General features: G+C 45.1%; 1 protein-coding gene and 1 long non-coding RNA gene across 42 annotated transcripts in view; both read right to left on the bottom strand.

Annotated features, from left to right (window-relative positions):
- Positions 1 to 25056, bottom strand: part of CUX2 (cut like homeobox 2) — a 296127-nt gene that overhangs the window by 188427 nt on the left and 82644 nt on the right. The window contains exon 1 of one of the 41 annotated variants that reach the window (XM_084996010.1): positions 24508 to 24796. The exons of 31 other annotated variants lie outside the window; for them this stretch is intronic. The gene's annotated coding sequence lies outside the window, so the exon portion shown is untranslated. Of the gene's footprint in view, positions 1 to 23858; positions 23921 to 24167; positions 24450 to 24507; positions 24797 to 25056 lie in introns of those variants that run through there. 9 more of the 41 variants (XM_084996013.1, XM_084996017.1, XM_084996005.1 and 6 more) reach the window with 9 other exon arrangements.
- On the bottom strand, positions 9444 to 17415 carry LOC146396564 (uncharacterized). Its single transcript, XR_014827387.1, has 2 exons — positions 17208 to 17415; positions 9444 to 14772 (listed from the first exon to the last, which is right to left on the bottom strand). It is a non-coding gene; the product is annotated as an uncharacterized LOC146396564 (long non-coding RNA).

The raw sequence follows: 25056 nt of genomic DNA, 5'->3' as shown, positions 1-25056 counted from the left end.
AGTCCCAAGTGGACGTGCCGTAATCTTCTTTTTAAATGGCTATATTTAGACCACAGAGCATTCAGGCAGTCAAACCAGAAACTTCCAGCAGGGGACTGCATGCAGGACAGAGGATAGTGTTTTAATATTAGCTGTGGAAAAGAGATTTAATCACCTAGGAGTGATTTGTTTTTGAGTAACATGTAGCACCTGGAAATAGCACATATATTTTAAGTATCAGTACAAGGGGTTCACAGCCAGTCGTGCCAAGAGTAAACCTAAGAATTTGGGACAGCCAGAGCTCACCTCAAATGCCCCTCTATTCAAGGGATGTCTGATTCACACCTGTAATGACACCTCTAATGAAAGCATCCGTGGGTTCTAAGTTCCACAGATGTTTTTCTATATGAAAAATTATCTTAAAATCCTGCCTCGTCTTAACAGTTCAAATAATGGATAACGTAAAGCAAGAAGAAACTGTTTATTTTTTATTTTTTTTGGTCTTTCTGCTTTTTCTAGGGCTGTACCCGCGGCAGATGGAGGTTCCCAGGCTAGGGGTCTAATGGGAGCTACAGCTGCCGGCCTACGCCAGAGCCACAGCAACGCCAGATCCAAGCCGTGTCTGCGACCTACACCACAGCTCACGGCAACGCCAGGTCCTTAACCCACTGAGCGAGGCCAGGGATCGAACCCGCAACCTCATGGTTCCTAGATGGATTCGTTTCCACTGCGCCACGACAGGAACTCCAGGAAGGAACTGTTTAAAGGAAACATATTTACTTCATTCTCTGCCTCCCAGTTTAAGCTCCACGATCATGTATATTGAATCTGAAATTTGACTGAGTCCACAGCTATCCTGGTTGAGGACTACCCGGTACTTTATCAAGATTATTTGAGCTCAGGCTATATATTACATGTTTCATCTATGGTAAAGAATGATTCACCTCAAAATATAAGATACCAAGTTGGTTTTCAAAGAAAATAACCTCAACAAGACTTTTTTAATGTTTAAAATGAAATTCCAGTGCTGATGCAGTGCAAGAGCAGAACCCTTAAAAGTCTGGCGGGCAACAGGCGGGAATCCAGACAGAAGAGTTCAGTGGAACAAGAACCCTTTGGGCTTCTGAGATAGCAGGTCCTCCTGGGCTGGTTCCAGTGTGGTTTGGTTTTTGTTCATTACTGGAAGCATGAGTAAGTGTTCTAAAATCAAAAGTGACAAAGACCCAACTTGCAAAGCAACATAATCCTCTCCTAGGAAGCAAAAACACGTTTCCCACATTTCCTTTAAATTGCAAATCAAAGCAGACCCCGACATATTCTCTCTAAGCGCATCGCTGGCAGCCTGGTAACTTTAAAGGGGTTTAAATCAGACCAGGTTTTTTGGTTTTGTTTTGTTTTGGGGGGGTCATTCCCTTTCTTACAGGATGCTGAAGAAAGGCGTCAAAAGAGCGCTCGGCAGGGCTGGGGTGGATGGGAGCTAGATTTTCCTTCACCTGAAAGATTCTACCAGGCTTCCCTATTTCACTCTCTTCTCAACAGCCTAAGACCTAGCAGTGGGGCCTGGGAACCAAGAGGGTTAAGATCTGCAGGGATTTTGATGTCCCCTGCAGATGCTGAACCATGGTTATTTGTGGTTTTAAGCGTAAGGAGTCATGATTTAACCCATTTTTCCAAGTCTAAGCAACAGCTAGTGAACCTGCTAGAGGTCTTATAAAGTACATATAAAAGCACCAGCTTGTCACTCATTTATGCTTTTGTTTATCCAACACATGTTTACTGAGCACCTACTATGTGCCTGGCCCTGTTCATGGCACCAGGGCATATGGCAATATGTAAGAAAAGGGAGGAGTTCCTGTCGTGGCTCTGTGGAAATGAATTTGACTAGTATCCATGAGGATGCAGGTTCGATCCCTGGCCTCGATCAGTGGGTTAAGGATCTGGTGATGCCATGAGCTGTGGTGTAGGTCGCAGACGCGGCTCGGATCTGGCATTGCTGTGGCTGAGGCATAGGCAGGGGCTACAGCTCCAATTCGACCCCGAGCCTAGGAACCTCCACAGGCTGTGGGTGTGGCCCTAAAAAGACCAAAAAGAAAAGAAAAGAAAAAAGAAAAGAAGAGAAAGATGGTCCCTTGTCCTTATGGGATTTAGCTAAGCACACGCAAGCAACTGTAGTTCAGTGTTGGAGCTGGGTGATGGGTAAGTGGAGTTTCTTCACGCTATTCTCTTTTTGTGGACATCTGAAATGCCCTGTAACACAGCGTCTTCATCTTTTAACAACAGTAAATGCTATTTATTTGATCGATTTGTTCATCAGACAAATATTTGTTAAATGAGGCCCAAGGGTAGGGCACTATGCCAGAACAAGACTGAGGGGCTCCTCACCTTCAAAGAACCCAATCTAGCAAGGGTGGGCTTTCCCTATCAATTGAGTGAGGATGGTTAAAACGGTTTAAAGAATTTGGGGGGACTGGGGGGCACTCAACAGACCAATGCAACCTGCTAGCTCAGTGCAAACATTCAAGGTGACTGTGTGCAGAGATTCTAAGAACTCTCTTTGGATTAAAGGACAATCATAGATAGGAACTGGCAAGCTATGGTCCGTGGGCCAAATCCAGCTCATGTTATTTTGTAAATAAGTTTTACTGGAACAGAGACATGTTCATTCTTTAAAGTCTTGCCTGCAGCTGCTTTCACACTACCACAGCGAGTCGAGCACTGCAACACACAATGTATGCCCACAAAGTAAAACATATTTACCATCTGGCCCTCTAAAGGAAAAGTTTGCTATCCTCTGCCCTATCGTGTTCTTTACAGAATACTGTTGAAAAAACTGAGAAAGATTTTGTGAATGAAATCCCCAATCCTCCAATCTGCCTTCTTTGGTGGCCCAAGTTTTTCACACACTGAGTTTGCTTAGAGCTGTAGTTTTCTGCCTTGGCTATCATTGGAAAGCTTTTAAAAATCCTCATGCCCAGGCCATACACGAGGAAATGAAATCAGACCCTCTGGCAGAGCATCCTGGGGAAAACCAGATTTTTTTTTTAAAAGCTCTCTTAGGTGATTCCATAGTTGGGGACCCACGGCTTAAAGGGAGGGACACTAGTGTGGTTGTAGGTTTACAAGGATGCAGCAGCTCCCTAGAAGCTAGGCTACTTCTGGAGGCAGGTGGACCCACTGGGGAGGGCCAGCTGGTCCTGGATTGACTCTGATGGTGCAATCTGACTGGAAAAGGAGGTGGACTACAGGCAGTGGTGTGCTGGGAAGTGTTTAACAACGGGCTCTCCAGGGAAGAAAGCCCTCAAAAGTGGTGCTTCCCAGCTTCTGTGGTATAAATACTCTTACCACAGCCAATTTCAACCTACCAACTGGACATCACTGAAAGTGGGGCTAGGAAGATATATACAGTAGCACAACATTACACAGTATTTCCAGCATACACATAGGATAGACATAAATAATCTCAAGAGTATGTAACAGTAAAATGTAGTAAAATAAATTAGGAGGTGACAAGGTTTGAGTATTTATCACATTGGTTTGAAACAAATATAATTTACTTAACTGTCAGTAGGTTATGTAGTTTAATTCTTAAAATGTCTTGCAGAAGTCCTGGGAATTTAACATTTGGTTCTCATGAGCTGGTACAAGTTGGTTCTAGCACAGTAGAGGCGCACCTTGGAGATACTGTGGGTTTGGTTTCAGACCACCACAATAAAGCGAATATCACAATAAAACAAGTCACACGAATTTTTTGCTTTGCTAGTGCATATAAAAGACATATTTATAGCATACTGTAGTATACTGAGTGTGCAATAGTATTATGTCTAAAAAAAAGTACACACCTTAATTTTAAAATAATGCTACTGGAAATGGAACCAATAGACTCGCTCAACACAGAGTTGTCACAATCCTTCATTCTATTAAAAAAAAAACGGAGTATCTGTGAAGCACAATAAAGCAAAGTGCCATAAAACGAGGTACGCCCCATAGTCACTTCAGGACTCAGAAGGCTAAGATTTGGCTGGTAGTTACTAATAGAATTTACATGGGAACTATGATAAGGTAAAGGAACTGAGGCTTGCTGCTTCTTGGCAGGATGGTCGACCTTGGGCAGGTTGGTTCACTCCCTAAGCCTCAGATTTCTCATTCTATTAAATGACATTATAATATGGGCTCTGCAGACAAGAAGGGCTGGATTCAAATACTACTTCACAACTTCCTAGCTGTGTGGCCTTAAGCAAGTAATTTTCCATCTCTGAACTTCAGTTCCTCTATCTGTAAAATGGATTTAATTTTTGTATTACCTGATGGGGTGGTTGAGGGGTGGGTTGAAAGTGCTCTTCTAGGTTTACAGTAAATAGCATGTGGTCAATAATCAATAAATGTTACTTATTATTATCATACAGATTTATATAGGATCAGATGAATTACTTGTTGTTTATTGGGTGCTAATGTCAGTCATTAATGTTGTTTGCCAAATATTTCTGGCTCCCCCATCGCCCATGCACAAGGCAGGATTGCACTTCTTGGCTACTTGTGGTTGAGTGAGATCATATGACTAGTTTGGGCCAATAAACTAAAAGCAGAAGTGACATGTCACTTTCCAGGATGGAGTATTTTATTGTTGCCACAAGACCCTCCAAGCAGTCCATCCTTACAGTATAGTGAATAGACATTAGAGCTGACAGCTGCTCCATTAGTCTGGATGCCTGAACAACTCTGATGAGCAGAGCCCACTGCTCAACTGCAATGGACATGTGGCCAATGGACTTGTCATATAAGCAAGAAATATTCTGTTGTTATGTTAAGCCACTGAAATTTGGGGGAATCTTTTGTTACTACAGAATAACGTAGCTTATACTGACTGATACATTGCTAAATAAATGGCATTTATTACTAAGAATACTTCCACTGTCTCCAAATCCACAAATGTCATCCCCAAACTCTCAATCTAGATCACATGCCTCTAAAAGGAAAACTTTAACTAGTACTGACTCATTGGCAGGTGTAGGGAACAAAGCATGGTATTAACTGTCCAAAGACCTACGTTTGACTATGCTACTTGCTAACTCTGCAATCTTAGGCCAATCACATCTGTTCTTTAAGCCTCAATCTGTTGATCTGTGGAATGGAAATAATAATGATAATCATATTTGCTCTTGTTTGACTAATTGTGCAGCTATAATGGGAGTGTGAGTTATACAAAACATGAGCTATTACCATTAGAAGTAATTACAATCTCTGTGATAAAGTTAGGTTAATTTCTAACTTAGATTATTCCCAAGAATTCCGGTCAAGTTTTTGTTTTGCTTCTATTAACCACTTCAAGATCTAATTCAGAGTAAACAATATCTCTGGTCTTCTGCTTCAAAGTTCCTGCCCAGGACTCTACATTCTTGAGCAACTTCTTTCCCTCTTATCTTACTCAAATCACCAACATTCTGAAACATGCCTCGGTAACTTGTCCCAACAACCTCACAGCTTTTCAGAAAGTTCTTCCTAAAGTCTTCCTTAGGAATGCTTTCTCTGGGGATTTAATTAACCCTAGGACCTATATACTGACTTATGATCAAAATGCAGAATGAAATCTATATATCCAAGTAAGGCCCACAAACCAATTAGTTAACAACACAATGCCCCTCAACTGCCAACTTCTTAAACCTTAAGGGAAAAAAAGACTCTTAATTTCATCACTTTGTCCTCACCACTTTTCAACGTTTTGCAGGCTTTGGCATTTCCTAATTATGAGCACAGCCTAATTCAATCAAGATTCCACCACTGGTTTTTCAAATGCTCCAACTGATGCTGTGAAAGCAACACCTCCTCCCCCCCGCCAAAAAAAATAAATTAAATCTCGGTATTATAATCAGTCCTTAAAATTCTCTGTAGATGTATTATTTTATTTTTTAAAAATCATAATTACACACATCTACCTGTCAAGTGAATAGGAGTTTTCAACATAATACTGCATGTGAGCAAGAACTAAGAGTTAGGCAAAAGGCCAGGAAAGGGGTGGGAGGATTAGGCCTTGGTTTCCCCATTAGCAAGCAGAAACCGAGGTGTGCATTAAACTATGACTGACAACAGCCAGTGACCTGTAGACCTCTGCCAAAAGAACACGAGGACATCAGTTCATCCATTTATAAATCTTCATTAAAAACTTACTGTGTGCCAGTCTGAACAAGGCAGACCTGATCCCTGTCCTAATGGAACTTATGACACAAAACAGATAATCACAGAAATAATTATTACCACTGTGCTAATAAGTGCCAGGAAGGAAGAGAGTGGGGGAATGGGGGCGGGCAGAAGGTATAATAGGAGCTGCATCATCTAGTCATGAGACAACAATGACTTCCCTGAGGAGATGGCACTTAAACCGACACCTGAAAGAAGAATAAGAGTAAGCCAAAGAAAGAGTAGGGGACAAAAAATAGAGATACGCTATGTTCATGGACAGTGTTAAGAACTTCATTCTCTCCAAACTGATCTATATGCAATGCAGTCCCAATCAAAATCCCAGAAGTTTGTTGTTTTTTTGTAGAAAATGATAAGCTAATTCTAATGTCCACAGAAATCTTAAAACAGAAAAACAAGGTTGGAGGACAATCCATCCATTTTCAAAGCTTACTGTGAAGATACAGTAATCAATACAGTGTGGTACTTCTATAAGGACAGACATAGTAATCAATGAAACAGAATAAATAGCCCAGAATCAGGCCCACACAGATGCTCACTTGATCTTTGAAAAAGGGCACCAAAGCAATCTAAAGGGAAAAGGGAATTTTTTTTTTTTTTTAAACAAATGATGCTGGAACAACTGGATATCCATATAGAGAAAAAAAAAAAATGACCCTCAAACCCCTACCTCACACCACACAAAAAAGTTCAGATAGATCAGAGACCTAAACAAAAATGCTAAAAATAACAAAGCTTCTAAAAGAAAACATTAGATTCATGATATGGGGGTAGGCAAAGATTTATTAGGACACAAGGTAAAGAGTATTCTAGACAGAGGACAGCCTGAGTGAAGGCCCTGGAGATAGAACAAGTTTGACTTTTTTTAAAGAATAGAAACAAGGCTATCATGGCTGGGGTGTGTTGAGTGAGGAAGAGAGTGGTAGAGTTCAAAATACCAACTGCTACAGTGATCTTTCTAAAAAACCTGCACTTTAAGAAATGAAAAGCCAAATCGCAGATTGGGAGAAAATATTGCCAATCACATATCTGACATTTAACTCCAGAAAATACAGAGAACTCTCAAAACTCAACAATGAGGCAGACAAACAACCTAATTAAAAATTGGGCAAGCTGTATAGCACAGGGAAGTATATTCAATCACTTGTGACAGAACATGATAGAAGATAATATGAGAAAAAGAATATATATATATATAAATATATAAAGTAATCCCATACAATGGAATACTACCCAGAAATGAAAAGGAGCAAAGCACTGACAAATGCAGCAACATGGAGAGATTTCAAATGCATTATGCTAAATGAAAGAAGCTTAGACTTAAAAACATATATATACATATGTATTGTGTGTATATATGTATGTACACACACATATACAGATTTTTTTATAAAATTTATTTTTATTTTTTTACTTTTTGCTTTTAAGGGCCCCACCCACAGCATGTGGCAGTTCCCAGGCTAGGGATCAAATTGGAGCTGCAGCTGTCAGCCTACACCACAGCCACAGCAACGTGGGATCCAAGCCACGTCTGCAACCTACACCACAGCTCACGGCAATGCTGAACCCCCGACCCACTGAGCAAGGCCAGGGATCGAACCCGCATCCTCATGGATTCTAGTTGGATTTGTTTCCGCTGTTCCACAAGGGGAACTCCCACATATATAGATTATCTGTATGTATGTATTATGTCATTCCATTTATATGACATTCTGAAAAAGGCCAAACTTTAGGGGCAGAGAGCAGAGCAGTTGTTTCCATGTATAGGGGGTGGGAGAAGGGTTTGAATATAAGGGATCAGTATAAAAGAGTTTTAGGGGATGAGTCAACCGTTCCATATTCTGATTATGGTCAAAGCTCACAGAACTGTACACTAAAACAACAAAATTAGTCCATGTACATTAAAAATAAAACACCAGTCATCTCATCTCCCAGGTAAGCATTCTGTCAGGTTCCCTACCACCTACTGGAGAGAAAATTCTTAGCCAGATGTCCAACGCCTCAAAACACCTTCCCAGGCTCCTCCCAGGCAGTACTCTCCACCAATCCACGCTCCTGGCTCCCTCTACTACTCCAGCTCGCAGGAACTTCAGGGCGCCAAGCCTCAAGCCTTTGTTCACACTGTTCCCTCAGCCTAGAATCTTCCCTCCCTGGCAAACTCCTATTCGTTTTCCCACACATGACTCCTATGTCACTCCTTGGGCAGTCCATCCAAAGTGCCAAGCACTGGGGCTGGGTCCACAGATGGGCTCAATGCAGCCAGGGCGGGCAGACGGATGTGACTCAAGGCGCCAGTATTTAAGGAGGTGGTGGCCAAGTGACATCTTGGATTAAAGTGTTTACATTCTAAAATGGTTATTATGAGGGAAAAGCAAGAGAGGTGAAGGACATCTATCCAGCCTTTCTTAATAAGACTTATTTTAACCCAAAGAAAATGATAAACTGGAAACTTGCTGGAGACAGAGTCCAGACAGGGTCTAGCTACTCAAGAGGGAACCAATATTCAGATTCTGCCCCTCTGGGGCCTCCAGAGTGCACAGCTAAGTTTCCCCCATGCCTTCAAGTCCCCGTGTCACAAGTCCACAGTGAAGGAGCAGTTCTTTCCCCACACCCAGACAGATGAAGGCAACAGCAAAGCCCCAGAACACCGCTTAAGAGAGATTTCTTAGGCCATGGCTCTGCGAGTCAGAAATAAAAAGCGGGGTTTCAGCATCGTACAATTAATGCAGCAAACATTGATTTCTGCACTGTAAGAGGCTGGTTCATTAATTCCAGATGCTCCCACCAGTCAAACCGAGGCTCGGCTCCTTTGCAAGATGAGGCAAATGAGAATACTGAATTTTAAAATTCCTTTCTGCAGCAACCTTTATTACCAAACAGAGCATAAAACCCACCCACCCAGACTGCTTAATTCTTCCTAAATAATTAACAACACCTGCTCACCTCCCCGTTTACGTGGGCAAAACTCACCACACTGCTCGACACCCAAGTGGTCTCTCCTTATTAGAGGGGAGATCAACTGCCACCAAATGCAGCCACCCCACCCAGCCCTAAAGAACCACTGTATTTGCTTACTGGAATATTCCTCCACGCCTCCCAATACTAGATCTCTTGACTGGATTAGATTTTTCTCAGAATCACCTTTGGAAGGTAAAGACCCAATGGGGACTTCTTGAGAAAGATACCTAGGGGTTCTTCAAGGTGAAAAAGAGAAAAGGATGCCCCTTGGGAGAGTCATTTTCCTTTGGAGGAGGCTTCTGTAAGTTGAAACCTTTTTCTTTTCTTTCATTCTTTTTAAGGTAAATTTCCCTTTAGGGAAGTTGGTGAATTTAGCAAGACTCAAAACCCTGTAATTCAAGTCCAGGAAGGCACAGAAATTGGCCAATCATATTGTTGGGTTTTCCTGTAAATCTATCAGAGAGCCTTGCTATTCAGCATGGCCCTCTAAGGTAGCTCATCTTCCCCTGGAGTCTGTCAGAAATATAGACTCTTGGGCCCCACACAATCCCAGTGAATCAGAACTTGTATTTAAACAAGAATCAAAGTGATCCATGTTCACGTGAAAGTTTTGAGAAGCACTGGCTCAGGTGATCTGTTTCAATGAAATGACAATGAGGAATGACTGCTGCCATACCTATAAGGTGTTAAGTAAGAAAAAGCTTTCTGCTTGCCTGTCCCAAGTTAAGATGCCCAGCCCTGCCATTCCAAGAACTATCACAGCCCTCATATAAAACCTTCCCAACAAGGCTCCCAGCCAAGGTCATCGGGCCACTGACCCAATCATGACATCCTAGCACAGTTCAGAAAATCCCAAACCATGAAGCCCTCAGTGCTAACCAAAGCAAGTCCCTTGGACCAAAAGCATCAGTGTCATCTGGGCCCTCATTAGAAATGCAGAATCTCGGGATATGCAAGGCCTACTGATTCCCCAGGAATCAGAGCAGGTCTCCAGGACAGTTCTGTGCACACTAAAGTTTGAGGGCTACTGACTGATATCTCTCACCAAAAGGCTTCCAGTGAAGTGGAAATCTGGACCTCATGCTGACATCTAGCAGCCACCATGCTGGTATTTATTTTTGTTTTTGTTTTTGCCTTTTCTAGGGCTGCTCCCACCGCATATGGAGGTTCCCAGGCTAGCAGTCTAATCAGAGCTGTAGCTGCCGGCCTACACCACAGCCACAGCAACACGGGATCCCAGCTGCATCCGCGACATACACTACAGCTCATGGCAATGCCAGATGCTTGACCTCCTGAGCAAGGCCAGGGATTGAACCTGAAACCTCATTGTTCCTAGTTGGATTCGTTAACCACTGTGCCACGACGGGAACTCCCCACCATGCTGTTTTGATGGACTCCTTCAACTGGATTCCAACTCAACATGGGTCTGGGAGATGGAGGGAGACTCACAGTTGTTTTCTAAATGACGAAGAAGTTGGTGGTAAAGAGTAAACGAGTAAGAGTAAAATGGCTCCCAGTGGGTTATTAACCTGTGACAGGGTTAGGACAGTGATGAGGCACCTGGGATCCAAGTTCAAAGCCACCACTTTGAATCAACAATGAGGTTCTTCGGGCGAGAGGCAGCAACAGGCCCGACTCCTCCCCTCCCCTCCCCTGTACCTCACATCCTCTGCCCCCTTCTCTCAATTTCTTTATCTAAGAGGAACTCAGGGCTGAAATAGTCTTTTGAATGTGTGGGTTCCCCCTTTGTCACTACCCCCCACATCCCACCCCCACCCAGCCTTCTCAGTTATCCTGGTGAATGCAACAAAGATTTCATGCACCAAATACCATCCGGCTCCAATTGTCATTTCAGGATTCGCACCGTTTTAATGAATGCCAAAACTGTTTTTTCACTTGATAGAGCCTGACAAGACCAACAATCACAGATTAGAGAGAAACTTCTTGCTTTTCAACAAAGGTTAATAAATAGTGACAGCATTAAGTCTATTCTGATTAACTATGCTGAAAGATATTATTGCTGTTTGTAACATGAAATCATTATTGGATTAAGCACAGCATATAAAAATGAAATGTGAGTTTTAATCTCAAACACAGACATGCAGGCTGCTCAGATAAAGGCAGGGGTAACACTCGGAGGCCTGTATTAATTTTTAAGTTGCTCTGATAAAGGGATATTATCTGTCGTTTGTCTGGTCTGGATTTGATGGTCCCTGGATGAACTTTCTTATTGCTCTTCCTCAAAAGATGCTAAGAGGCAAAGAGGGGTGACACGCACCCCCAGCCCCCATCGCTAAGCTATAACACATCAAGTGGCTGAACAAAGCACACAGCAGGACCCAAACAGGAATCAATGGACCACAGGTGGCTTTATTCTTCTGGGGGTTCTCTGACCTCAAAAACCTTCCCCAGGAAAATGCCAATCCCAAGTAAGGGGATGGGTTAAAGATGGGGGAAATGAATGAAAGTGAATAAATGGCTCCCAGTAGGTCATTAACCTGAGAAGAGTTGGGAAAAAAAAAAAAAAAAATCAACATCCAAGCTCAAAGCCATTACCTTGCCTTCTTCCCCACCATCCCATCCACCATGGACACTGAAAATGCCCCGAGGTGCACTGTTTGAGATGTTTTGTACATTCATTCATTCAGTACCCAGACTGGGCTCTAACTATCATTTCCTAGTAAAGGGATCCAGGGCTCCCTGGAGTAACATCTGAGTCCAAAGCTGGGGTGGGAAATGGACATGGTGAGTCTGGAAATCTTCCCAGAAAGCAAGGAGACTGTCTAAGACCACTGAAGGGGTCCAATGGATTCAACTGTCAACTTACAGAGGCCACCCCCATGCACCAGAGACAGGATAATCTAAGCATGAATAAAGATAACTGAAATGGATGAAAACACTCCAATGACACTTGCATCCATGGGTTTACAATGACATATATATATTGCCTATGGCATGTAGCAATTTTCAGGCCAGGGATCAAATACCTGCCACAGAAACAACTCAGGCCACTGCAGTGGTAACACCAGATCCTTAACCTGATAAATCACATGGTAACTCCTACAATGATATTTAAAAAAAAATTCTTATGGGCCACTTTTGGAGGATATTGGGGAACCAACTCTTTATTGTGAAAACTGGCAAATAAAGGGAAAGAATTCATCATTAATCCTCCCTTTCTTGGACATACCTGCCTTCAGGGTGAGCAAATAATTGATGAGGGGTGGGTTTTTCTGGAGAGAAATCTTCCAGCTAAGAAAGAGAGGAGGGACAGAATCAATGTATCAACATTTTGCAACCCCTAATGAATTAATGGATTCAGGTAATGATTATTAGTGAGTACAAAACTCAGAAGATGAAGAGTTGATGGGGAACCTGACAATGGATGAATCAGGCTGACAGCTCCTAAACCCACAGATCAATCTAAGTGACACAGAAAAAAAGACAACCAGACTTCATGTACCTCCATACAAAAGGGCACACCACCATCTGTGATGTGGTCTTGCCAAAAATATTGAACCAGCATCTGATCAAGCCTCTGGGGCTACTGCCAGTTCAGAGGAAACTAGGGGATGGCAGAGTGTTAAATGATACCACGGGGACGTGCTCAGCCAAATCCAATGGAAAGAAAGTCTGCAGGACAAGTGGCTTCTTTGGTAAGGAGAAAAGAGAGGAAGAGAATTGAGAGGAGGGGTAGAACTAGAAGGGGGACAAAGAAAGGGGTGGACACAGAATAAAATATGAACCAGTAAGTCCATACTGACACAAATTAATAATTGAATAGATAAATAAGTGGGGGGGGGGAAGAAAAGCTCTTCAATGAATAAATATAGAGGTAATGATGGAAAGTGGAAGTCACCATTTGGCAAACACCAGGGCAATGAGTGTTTTCGGCAAGAAGCGTGGTCGGATGCTAAAATCCAAGGGCAAAAAGAATGATGAGTAACAGAGCACTTACGCTGTCTCAGAGTGTTTCCCCACAAGATACTCATTCATTACAAAGGGAAAAAACAGTAAACTCACAGTGGACAATCCCAGCAGACACCACCTTAAATAAGTGACCGAAGCTGACATCACCAGTAATGGGACAGATGGTCACCAGGTGCCTCCTGATATGATGCATGGAGAAGGACACAATATCACTCCTGTAGCCTTTCTACCAAAATGCATCATCGGAAGCTAATCATGAGTAAATACCTTACATTCCCAAATCAAAGTTTCATTCTACAAAATAAGAGGCCAGTTCTCATCACAAGAGTCAAGCTTATGCAACCACAAGAGCTCTGTGTATTACAGTAAAGAATGGCCCCAGATTCTCCTTCACTGTGTCCCTGAAAAGTTTATTTGAGATTTGTGCATAAAACAGTTCTCCTTCACTTGGGCCCACGGGACGTCTCCCTGATTTCCAGCACTGAGCACAGAAATATTCATTGAATGAATAAGTAAATGAATAATAACCAGCTTAAACAACAACCACAAAAATTTTATTGGCTCACATGACCTGAAAGTTCCAGGTCATCTGGCTTCAGGCATGACTCTACCCAGCAGCTCAAATGATGTCATCCCACCCTGCTCATCTTCTGGCTCTACATTCCTCTGCATGGATGGGCTTTCTTCTCAGCCAACACTCTCCTCTGGCAGCTCTCTTTCCCCAGCATGGCAACTCCCAGGGGAAGAAAGCACCTCTTTCTCAATAGAAGCTCTAGCAAAAGCTACAGGATTCACTCTGCGTGGACAGACCTGGGTCCATGCACCTTTATCTGTTCCGTATTAAAGGACTAAAGGAACATGACAACTAGATGTACATGATCCAGGACTGGACCCTAGACCAGAAAAGAATACTACTGAGCAATGCAAACTTTGAGTAAGATCAGTACACTAGATTATAGTGTTGTATCAATGTTAATTTCCTGATTTTGTAGTTGTGTTGTGGTTTTGTTGAATACCTATGTTACGGTCGTGTGAGTAACAGTTAGGGAATATGGGGAATTCTTTGTACTGTTCCTGAAACTTTCAGTAAATCTTTCTGAAACTATTTAAAAATCAAAGTTAAAGAATAATATTTTAAAATATTCCCTAACTATCCTACCCCAAGAGGTTCCTGCCAGACATTTCACAACATCTCTATTCCATGACACTTAGAATTATAAATTCACTTAATGCTTTTTTGCCAAATGCAGTCTCCCTCACTGGCTAGTGAGCCCTCTGAGCAAATGGCACTTTCCTATCGAAGGGAATCATTGTTCTTTCTTCACCGTCCCCTTCTTTTTCCATGTAGTTTTTATTACTTTTTGTAATTACATATTTATCTGCACTTGGCTCATGCATTCATCTGTCCAGTCAATAAATATCTGAAAGCACAGGCATGCCAGCTAAATGCTAGATGTGAACCCAGCAGTGATCTAAACACAAAATTTCTACTCTTATACAGCTTTACTCTGTCTCCACCATCAGCCTGAAATCTCCAGGGTGTACAGTCCATACCTGCTATGTTTCCTGCTTTATCCAGAGCCTGTCACATAGTTAGCAATCAAAAAGTGCCCAATGAATGAATAAATGGATGAATGGGAGTTCCCGTTGTGGCTCAGTGGTTACCAAACCCTACTAGTATCTATGAGGATGCTGGTTCGATCCCTGGCCTCGCTCAGTGGGTTAAGGATCTGGCGTTGCTGTGAGCTATGGTGTAGGTCACAAATGTGGCTCAGATCTCATGTTGCTGTGGCTGTGGCATAGGCTGGGGCTACAGGTCCAATTCGACCCCTAGCCTGGGAACCTCCACATGCCTCAAGTGTGGCCCTAAAGAGACAAAAAGACAATAAATAAATAAATAATAAATGAATGAATGGCATACACACTACCACCATCTCCTCCAGTACCTAGAGCAGACTTTGCTAACTGACCTCCAATCTCCTTTCCATTGAGCCCGGCCAAACAGGCAGGCAATGCATTTGGCTTTGGTTAGCATCTGTTTTAGAGATAAAGAAATGAGGAGCAAAAACCAGGAAGTCGCTGGTCTTAGAGCACTCATAAAGCCCTCTGCAGGTCTTACTGTTCTACAAAGTAGGAGACATTTCCACAAGAGCAGCCAAGGGCCACTCTTGGACCCTTTAGGCAGCTGCTGGACCTCATTAGATCTCACACCAACCTCCTTCCTGGCTCTTCTAACACACCCTCTCTCGGTTCACTCCAACTGAGGGAGCAGGCATAGAAACAATCCCCCCAAACAGGGTTACTGTGTCCATGTTTCAAAGAGCAAAGAAAGTGGCCGCACGAGCAGAGGAATTCTGCACAAAACTTAATTCTGCTCCAGACACCCTGGCACCTCCTAAAACAAGGACTATGGAGAACTTGCCCATGGGCTATGTCAGGGTGTTTGGCACTTAATTATACTTTATTTTCTATTTTCTCCTGTTTGTTTCATGGGTCTACAGCCAACTTAACCCTTTCCCCACCGAGCCATGAGGTAACCAAGAGTCACAGATAAAGAGAAGTTGCTCCTCCGAAAGGCAAATAAGTCCCGATCCCTCTCTTGGCCTCAGTTTTCCCATTTGAAAATGAAAGAAAATGTTTTAAGGTCAGAGCACCCTGGCTTTAGGTCCTGGCTTGGCCCCTTCTTCAGACTGTGGGCAGGCCCTTAACTGCTCCCTGCCTCAGTTTCCCTATATGTGAAATGGGTCAATGCTGTGAGGATCATTAGGGAATGTGGCTGGAAAGTGTCCAGCTCAGACAGCAAGTCTGACAGATAGTCGATGCTACTCCCATCTAAATCCCCCCTCATTCCTCATCTTGTGGTAACTTCTAGAATCACTGGCTTCCCCATTTCACTGGGTAGACCTGAGGGGTGCTTGACAAAGATTCTCGGAGTTAAATTTAGCTTTGAAATAGGTGGGCTCTGTACAGGGTGTCTGCCCAGCTGAGTGCCCCAAAGTCAGGGGCCCAGCTGCCTTGGACATCTTTGCATTGTCACTGCCTTGGGCACTGCCTGGCACAAGGGATTTTGTGTTTGATATCATGTATTTGCTTTGCCTTACATAACTTTTTTTCAGTAACACTATATTTTTTGTTACTTATTTACTTATTTATTTTTTTTAGTTTTTGCTTGTATGGGAGATTATTTATCTGTTCTATTCTAAGTGATAATCTTTATATATAATGATTTTTTTCATTATAGCTGGTTTACAGTGTTCTGTCAACTTTCCACTGTACAGCATGGTGACCCAGTCACACATACATGTATACATTCTTTTTTCTCACTTTATCATGCTCCATCATAAGTGACTAGACATAGTTCCCAGTGCTACACAGCAGGATCTCATTGCTAATTCATTCCAAAGGCAATAGTCTGCATCTATTAACCCCAAGCACCCCATCCATTCCATTCCCTCTCACTACCCCTTGGCAACCTCAAATCTCTTCTCCAAGTCCATGATTTTCTTTTCTGTGGAAAAGTTCCTTTGTGCCATATATTAGATTCCAGATATAAGTGATATCATGTGGTATTTGTCTGTCTCTTTCTGACTTACTTCACTTGGTATAAGAGTCTCTAGTTCCATCCATGCTGCTGCAAATGGCATTATTTTGTTCTTTTTTATGGCTGAGTAGTATTCCATTATGTATATATACCATACCTTCCTAATCCAATCATCTGTTGATGGACACTGGGTTGTTTCCACGTCTTGGCTATTGTGAATAGTGCTGCAGTGAACATGTGGATGCATGTGTCTTTTTCAAGGAAAGTTTTGTCTGGATATATGCCCAAGAGTGGGATTGCTGCATCATATGATAGTTCTATGGTTTTCTAAAGTACCTCCACACTGTTTTCTATAGCGGTTGTACCAGCTTACATTCCCACCAACAGTGCAGGAGGGTTCCTTACTTTTTTTTTTTTTTGGTCTTTTTGCCTTTTCTAGGGTCGCTCCCACGGCATATGGAGGTTCCCAGGCTAGGGGTCTTATTGGAGCTGTAGCCGCCAGCCTACACCAATGCCAGATCCAAGCTGTGTTTGCAACCTACACCACAGCTCACAGCAACACCAGATCCTTAACCCACTGAGCAAGGCCAGGGATCGAACCTGCAACCTCATGGTTCCTAGATGGATTCGTTAACCACTGAGCCACGATGGGAACTCCCCTTACATATTTTTAATTTCAGGCATTTGTCTTCTCACTGAGGCTTGCAGAGCCCACCCCAGACCTTTCTGTGCCCTGCATTCTCCAGCCTCCACCTAGGGAACAGGGATTCCGCCTGCCACGTAGTTGCCCCCATCCCTTCAAACTCCCCTGAGCCAGAGAGGATGTAGTAAATGCGGTGGTAGCTGCAGCATCAGGCCCTGCCCAGGTGAAGCCTGCAGCTCCCCAGAACTCCCTGAGGCAACAAAAGAACTTAGTTGGAAACACGGAGAAAAGAATAGTAAGTGATGTCTACATGACATCTTCACCTGATTGAATTAGGCAAGGAATCTTGAAGAAGGATGTGTGTGCCCCAGTCAAGTGTCAAAAAGGTTTCCTACAGAGGAAAAATCTGTGTGGTCCAAAGACCCATATGACCCACATCAGGTGGGTGAGCTGGTGAGGGGTCAGTGGGCTTGGCCGCAGAGCAGGGGGTCTGCTGGGTCTCACCAGGCCTTTGGGGTGACTAAAGGGAATGGGTGAATGACACAGAAGACTCTACATTTGGGTGAACCAAAAGCTATTACAAAGAGCCTTGGTTTCCCCACCTGTAAAATGGGGATATGGTGCGGCTTCAATGAGACAGTGTAAGTCAACACTTAGCACCATGCCTGGCACAGAATTACTGCTCAGCCAAGAGAGGAAGGGCAATACATTATAACTGCTTCTGAATTTCAGATACAACAAATGGGCTCCGATATTCAAAGCTCATCCATCAACTATTTGCCCTGAGGTGCTGGCCAAACAAAGCCCAACTCCTCTTCTACCACAGCCTTGCCCCTCCCAGCGCCCCGACCCCTGACGCTGGAGAGCAGCTGGTCCCCATCCTGCCAGAGGATTCTGCACTTCCCTGCCTTTGAGCCTCTGATTGCCTGAAACAGAAAACTGTTCCCTACCCCCCAACCCTTCTGTCACATGGCAGAAGTTTTGTCACTCAAGGACCTTCTCTTGGAAGTCTTCCAGGATTGCCTCCATCAAAATCTATCACCCGCTCCTTGGCACTCCCACAACAATGTGCTCCCCTATCAGCAAGTAATACAAATTACTAGTTATTAATATCGCCACCAAAGTCAGAGCTGCCTTTAGTTATCACACCCAGAGAAATTCTCAGTTAAGCCTCTGAAAAGCTCCATGCAGCAGATATGTACTCTCACTTTACAGACAAGGAAACTGAGTCACAGAGAGATGAAGCCACTTACACAAGGCCACCTAGCCAGGAGGTGACAGAGGAAGGCTTGATTTTGGGCCTGTCAGGCTCTGGAGTCCTCACTCTTCTTTAGGCAAGTGCCAGAAAAGGCAGCTGCATAGGTGCGAGCCCACACACCCCATCTTGCAGCGATGGGGGTGGGGAGTGTGGTCGTGAGTTATAGGCCTTAGAGGGAGCAGCAGAGCAGTGTACAAGCATGCACACACATGTGTACACACACACGCACACACACACACACAGCTTCTTTCTGGCTTCCCACAGTAGCCCTCTCCTGAATTTCAAAACATCTCCCCTTTGCCAGGTCACCTTCCTGGGAGGAGGGGAAGAGAAATCAATATTCTGTTGCCTATCAACTCGGTTATCAAATCAACCAGCACTGGCCCCCAAGGCCACAGCCCATCATTTCAAACCCCCCAAACCCCATTTCATTACAGTCAGAAGAACATTTCCTTTTAATCACCCCCAAATATTTCTGAGGAGGCAGAAATAAACAAACTGCCAGGGAGAAGAGCAGATGATGCTTCCTTACATGGAGGGGCACAGTGCAGCGGGGGCAGCAGGCCCTGAACCTGGTCGGGCCTGCACAACCTCAGCATGGTTCCTGGGTCTATTCTGGGGGCAGTGATGGGCTGCTCACAGGGCAGGTCAACAAGGGTGGCTTCGTCGAGGTGAGTAGGTCACAAGACACAGCAGTGAAAACCCGGCCAGGAGAAACACCAAGATGCAAGTCCTGCTCATCCTCTGTGTGAGATGCCCCTTCCTCCTCAAGAGGTACCAACCTTCTCTGAGAGCCATGGTGGGCTGCACACCCATGTGGTCTCAAAAAGGACACCAATGTGAAGATCAAGAGCTGAAGAGGGAGTCAAGGTGAGTGGGGGGGGGGGCCACTGTGATCTTGGGGGTGTCTCTGAAGCTACTTTCTCCTCTAGAAAACAGGAGTGCAGTTTATAATCCCCCCTCTACCCAGCGACACTGAAAAAAGTACAGTAGTCATGATAATGGTGAACAGTCAATGAGTGTTTGCTGAGTCTCAGGCCCTTTCGTTAAACCCATTGTGTGAATGATCTCATTTTACAGACAAGGAATGGCTAGTAGCACAGAGAGGTGAAGCAACGTACCCCATGTCACGCAGCTGGAAGGGCAAAGAGCTGGGATGTGAAGCTGGGAAAGCTCAAGCTTCTGACTTGAGCCCTCTCCCCCTTGTCTAACTTCTCACTGGCCTGAGACGTCCAGGTCTTTGGGACTCAGTAATAAATGAACAGGTTCAATAAGATGATTGCCAGGGGTTCCCTTTGGACTCTGTTGACCCATGGCCTCCCATAAGCCATCCCGGGATTTGGCTTGTAAATTAAATCCTTAAGGCCCCAATCCATGAACAAGCACTTATTAGGCATCTCTCAAGCACTGGGTGGGAGAGAGAAAGATAGGAAATGAAACTGGTGGGGTTTCTGTTGCGACACAGCGGAAACAAATCTGATTAGTATCCATAAGGATGCGAGTTCGATGCCTGGCCTCGCTCAGTGGGTTGGGATTCCGGGGTTGCCATGAGCTGTGGTGTAGTTCGCAAATGCAGCTTGGATCCCGCGCTGCTGTGGCTGTGGTATAAGCTGGCAGCTGTAGCTCTGATTTGACCCCTAGCCTGGGAATCTCCTTGTGCTGCAGGTGCGACTCTAAAAAGAAAAAAAAAAGAAGAAGAAGAAAAAGAAATGAAACTGGCCTACCAGGGATCCTGACCTACTTGATGAGAACACAATGCAGCCAGGATGCAGTTGAGTTAGATACAAAGCAAGAAAAAAGATGATTGGTTTTCCAAGAGAGGAAAAAATGCAAAAGACGATAAAGGATAAAAGAGAAGAAGATTATAGATAGAAGCTATGGAGCTCAAGCAGGACTTGAAGGGCAGGTAGGTCTGGGGTAGGTAGAAGAGCGGAGAGCACTCCAGGTGGTCAAAACAGCTTGAGCAAGTACATGGATCCAAATTGTTCCAAGCAGGGTGAATCCTGGGACTTTTGCTAGAGCAACTAGGGAAGCGGACTTTCCTTCCCTGAGAGCTGCCATACTGAAGAAAGAGCTGCCAAGGGAGGAGCCTGGCTGAGAACAAAGCCCATCCACACAGAGGAAAACTGAGCTATGAGATGAGCAGGATGAGATCACATCATTTTAGCTGCTGGATACAGTCATGCCTGAAGCCAGATGACCTGAAACTTTTGGATCATGTGAGATAATAAAACTCCTTTTTGTTTTAAGCTGGTTCCAGGTGAGTTTCTCTCACATACAATCAGAAGAGTCCTGCCTATTACGATATAGAGTGGCCCCAGATTCTCCCTCACTGTGACCTAGTCCCTGAAAAGTCTATTTGAGATTCACACATCAGTTCTTTTCTTTCACTTGGTTCCACAAGGTGTCTCCCTGCATCCCAGCACTAAGCACAGAAATATTCACTGAATGAATGAAATTCCCCCCAGTCAATACCTGTCTATCTGTCAAGGTCATATTCACTGCTCTGAACCCATGCTCTGGTCTTCAGGTTGCGGGATAATGTTCTGCCATCACCCTCCCTCTGGCCATCACAATCACACCTAAGTGATTAACTCCAGAAGACATCCAAGGCACCCACAGCTCTGCAAAGTGCGCATCCCTGCAGGGGAGGTGCCCACCCCAGGCTCCCTCCCCTGTGGGGAACTGCCAGGTTGTGCGTGAATTCATTCATCCCCTTAGCTGCAGGAAATGTGATCCATCCAGCCATCCAAAGAGCCTTTGTTGAGCAATTACTACACACCAGACTTTTTGCTCAGAGCGTCTGAAAGAGTTTGGTTATGGAATGGGTATGGCCACAAAAACCTTGAGGGGTTTCTTCTCCACGACACAGGAGAGGCTCCAGACACACACCTAGAGAAGACCCTGCGATAAGAGAGTAGTGTCCCTGCTAGGAGGGAAACTCACCAACTTATCTGTTGCCAATCAGAAAAAATGTTTTCTCCTCCTAAGAGTAATCCCTCCTTGTAGACACCAAGGCATTAAACCTGAATCATGTCGATATTTCTGTTAAACTGGCAAAGAATGTTTCCTTGCAAAAAGATGAAATAATAATCACAAGTAATAACAAAAACCTTCTTAAAAAATCATTTACCCTGCCAGATACCAGTCTAAATGTTTTAACTACACTGTTTCTTTGAATCCTTGCTACCACCCTAAGAAGTGGGAACCTGGAGGCTCAGAGAGGTTAAGTAACTGGTCTCAAGTCATGGAGCAACTGGAGGAACCAGAATTTCTACCCAGATCTGGAAGATTCCAAAACATCTCTGGGTCTCAGCTTTTTCCGCTGTAAAGTAGAAACAAGCAGGACCTACTTCAGGGGGCATCTAAGAAGCCTAGATGAGATAGTGCCCCCACATGTTTTATTTTTAGCATATGGCCTTACTCATGCAAAGGGCTTCACCCCAGTAGACGCAGCAGCATTTCATCACTGGTGCGTCCCGTGCCCCTGACATGGTGTAAGGGGGTGGGCTCAGGGCACCAAGTGGAGCAAGCTCCAGGGAAAATATCCCTCTGTACTCAGCTCTCCCCTCTGCTGTCTGCCGCCAATGCTCAGATGTCAGCCACCTCCTGACAAGTGCACAAAACAGTTTTGGGTGCCCACAGCCATCACAAGCCCAAGCTTGGTGGATCCACCCCTCAGGGACAACTGCCAGGTGGCTCTCTTGCTGGTTGGCTCTTGCCCCTGGCTGCTGCCCAGAATGCCTTAACGGAGTCTCTATCTGCCTTTCCAAATCTCTGGAGGAGAAACGAGCAAAGCATTTGACCCAGCCCACCCATGCAGAACACCCACCCCATAACCCATGCCATGACGCCCTGGGCACTCCCAGCCGGGTGCCTGGCACATAGCAGCTGCCTGATGCCAAAGAGTGGGCAAAGCTGCAGAAAGAGTGGGTTACAAGTTGTGGTTTGTTGTTTGTTTTTTTTTTTAAAGATGATGATATTGTGTGCCGATGGGATATTTTAGTCTGGGTTTAGGCATTCCAGAAATAACAATAATAGCTCATGCTCTATGGTACTTAAACCTTTTATGTAAAGTAAGAAACTTAACCCTCACAACATCTCATGCAGTAGGTACTATTATTATTAGCCCGATTTCACAAGTAAGAAAACTGAGGCACACACTGAACCCGGCTGTCAGCCCATGCAAATCTGTGTTCAAGAAAGGCCCCAAGGGAACAAGTGAGATACGGCCCTGGGGCTGGCACTGTCACAATCCCCATTTTACAGGTAAGACTGAGGCTCAGAGAAGCTGAGGAACACGCTCCAGGTCGCACAGCACTTGAACTGCATTCAGTGCTGCTTCTCAATTGTACTGAATTTTGCATAGCACTGGGTTTCAACTCTGTAAAATCCAGCTCTCTCACACCGGCCACCCATCCCACAGAGGGTGATACCACTAAAGTCCCAGTGACAAGGATGTGAGCTGGACGGGGACAGGGATTAAAAAGAGATTCCTCTGGCCCCGTGGAGAAGCCCAAGGGCCAGCAGGTGCCCTGCAGGGGGTGGGTTTCCTGCCCTAGAGAAGTGATTGCGGCAGGTTGAGCACTGTGGGTGGCAGGGTTCAGGGCCGCTATGGCATCTGAGGGAGCCCTGACCATCCCCAGGGCTGGGGCCAGAGCTCCCACCACCCAGCTGGGGGGAACCACACGCGGGGTGCCCGGCTTCTCCCCAGACCAGATCAACAGCTATCAATCAGGGGCTCCCATCACCAGGCATAGGCACTCCTTGAAAAAGCATATTCTGTTTCACAAAATAACTTAATATTTAGAAAGAAACACCCAGAAACAAAGCACCCATTGCTCGTATGGCCCAAGCTGCAGAGGTAAAGCTCAAGTAAACCTCAGCTGGAGCAGCGTGGGTTAAAAACAGCACCATCCTCAGAGGCACCTGGAGGTTTTCCAAGTCTCTGACTGGAGTCGGGGCCAGTGGAGGCCTGGCAGCCTGTCGACAGTGCTGCCCTGCCGTGTTCTCGAACCCAGGGAGGTTCGTGACAGGCTGAGTTACCCAAAGAGGGGGGGACTCTAAATGGGAGAGGATGGGAGAGTATGACACATGCTCTCACACGCAACACGCTCCCGCAACACGTGCATGCTCAACATGTTACATTCTCTCACATGTGTGCATACACACACAGCATGGCTCATACCACTATATGCAATGGGTGCTCACATGCAACACACACATGCACACAACAGGCTCTCACACAACATAATCCACCACGAGACACATTCCCTACACATGTTCATGCAAATGCACATGTTCAAATGCATGCTCACACGCTCATGCACTCCTGTTACACACATGCTTATACTCACATGTGCACCTACACGGCCATATGGACAGACACGGACCCATAGTCACGCACCATGTGCCTCCCTCCTCCCCAAGATGCTCAAACATATCCACACACAGACAGGAAAAGACACGCAGGGCCACAGAGAAACATGCCCAGACTCAGCCACACCCATGACCATCTTCCAAAGACACACAAGGACAGACACAGAAAAACACATACGACTCAAGAACATACACACAAAGAGTCACACCCAGTCTCACATGTGGAACCCCAAAGCCATGAGGCACACAAGAAAAGGCAGACAGAGAACCACATCCACCACACACACCTGGCTAGATGCATAAGTGGAAATGGGGACACATACAAAGTCACAGCCTCCTGCTCACAGGTCCACAGGTCCTCCCAACTGTAGGCAGGTCCTGGTGCTCCCTCCGGGTGCCGATATCCAAACACAGGCGGCGGTGCTGTCTTTCCAGCCCCAGCCTGGCAGCATGAGCCCACTCTGAGGGCCTGTCACAGCACCACCAGCAAATAAAGAGCGACTGTGCAAAAATAAAACCTAAAGGCTGCGATAAAGCAGTCCCCTTCCCACAGGACTCCGTGCTGACGCAGGTTCTGCTCTCTGCAACAAACATTTTCATTCTAATTTTAAAAGACATTAGCATTACCTCTTTGGCTCTCGATCCAGCCAGACGGTACCTCGCTTGTTGGGCCACCCGCCGGCCGGCTGCACTGGGCAGCAAGGGGATGCACAGTCCCAGGCTTTACACCGCAAGCCCACAGGCCACCCCGAACAATGGGTTCTGACCCAGGGATCTGCTGGCCACCTGGGTTTTATTTTATACCATCCTTGCAGGATCCCACTGATTTATACACCCAATAAAGCAAAGAGATGTTCCCACACGTCCTCTGGAGAATCCTGTCTCGCTCCAGCCGGGATCCCTGGGATCCAACAGTGCTGTTGCGACTGAGCACCACACAGGAGGCAGACAGCTTTCAAAGGGCGGGTCTGCCCCCTGACAAGTGGGGGAGCTGGGTGTGAACTGGGGCACCCTCCCCCACCCCCTTAGCCCACAACTCGCTCTGCCTGCAAACTCGAATCTCACCTCACATCTCCCAGCAGTGACCCAATCCAGATTTCCAGGCCTGGCAAGGACTTACAGGAGAAGGGAAAGCACAGGCTGGCTTGTGAAAGAAAAATATTTTTATGATCTCAG

The sequence above is a fragment of the Sus scrofa genome, chromosome 14, assembly GCF_054392235.1.
Source record: "Sus scrofa isolate SSC_HxYL_T2T_F1_AM1 chromosome 14, Sscrofa_HxYL_maternal_Yorkshire_Landrace_v2.0, whole genome shotgun sequence".
Lineage (NCBI taxonomy): Eukaryota > Metazoa > Chordata > Mammalia > Artiodactyla > Suidae > Sus > Sus scrofa.
This window is presented reverse-complemented; position numbering and strand designations above follow the sequence as displayed.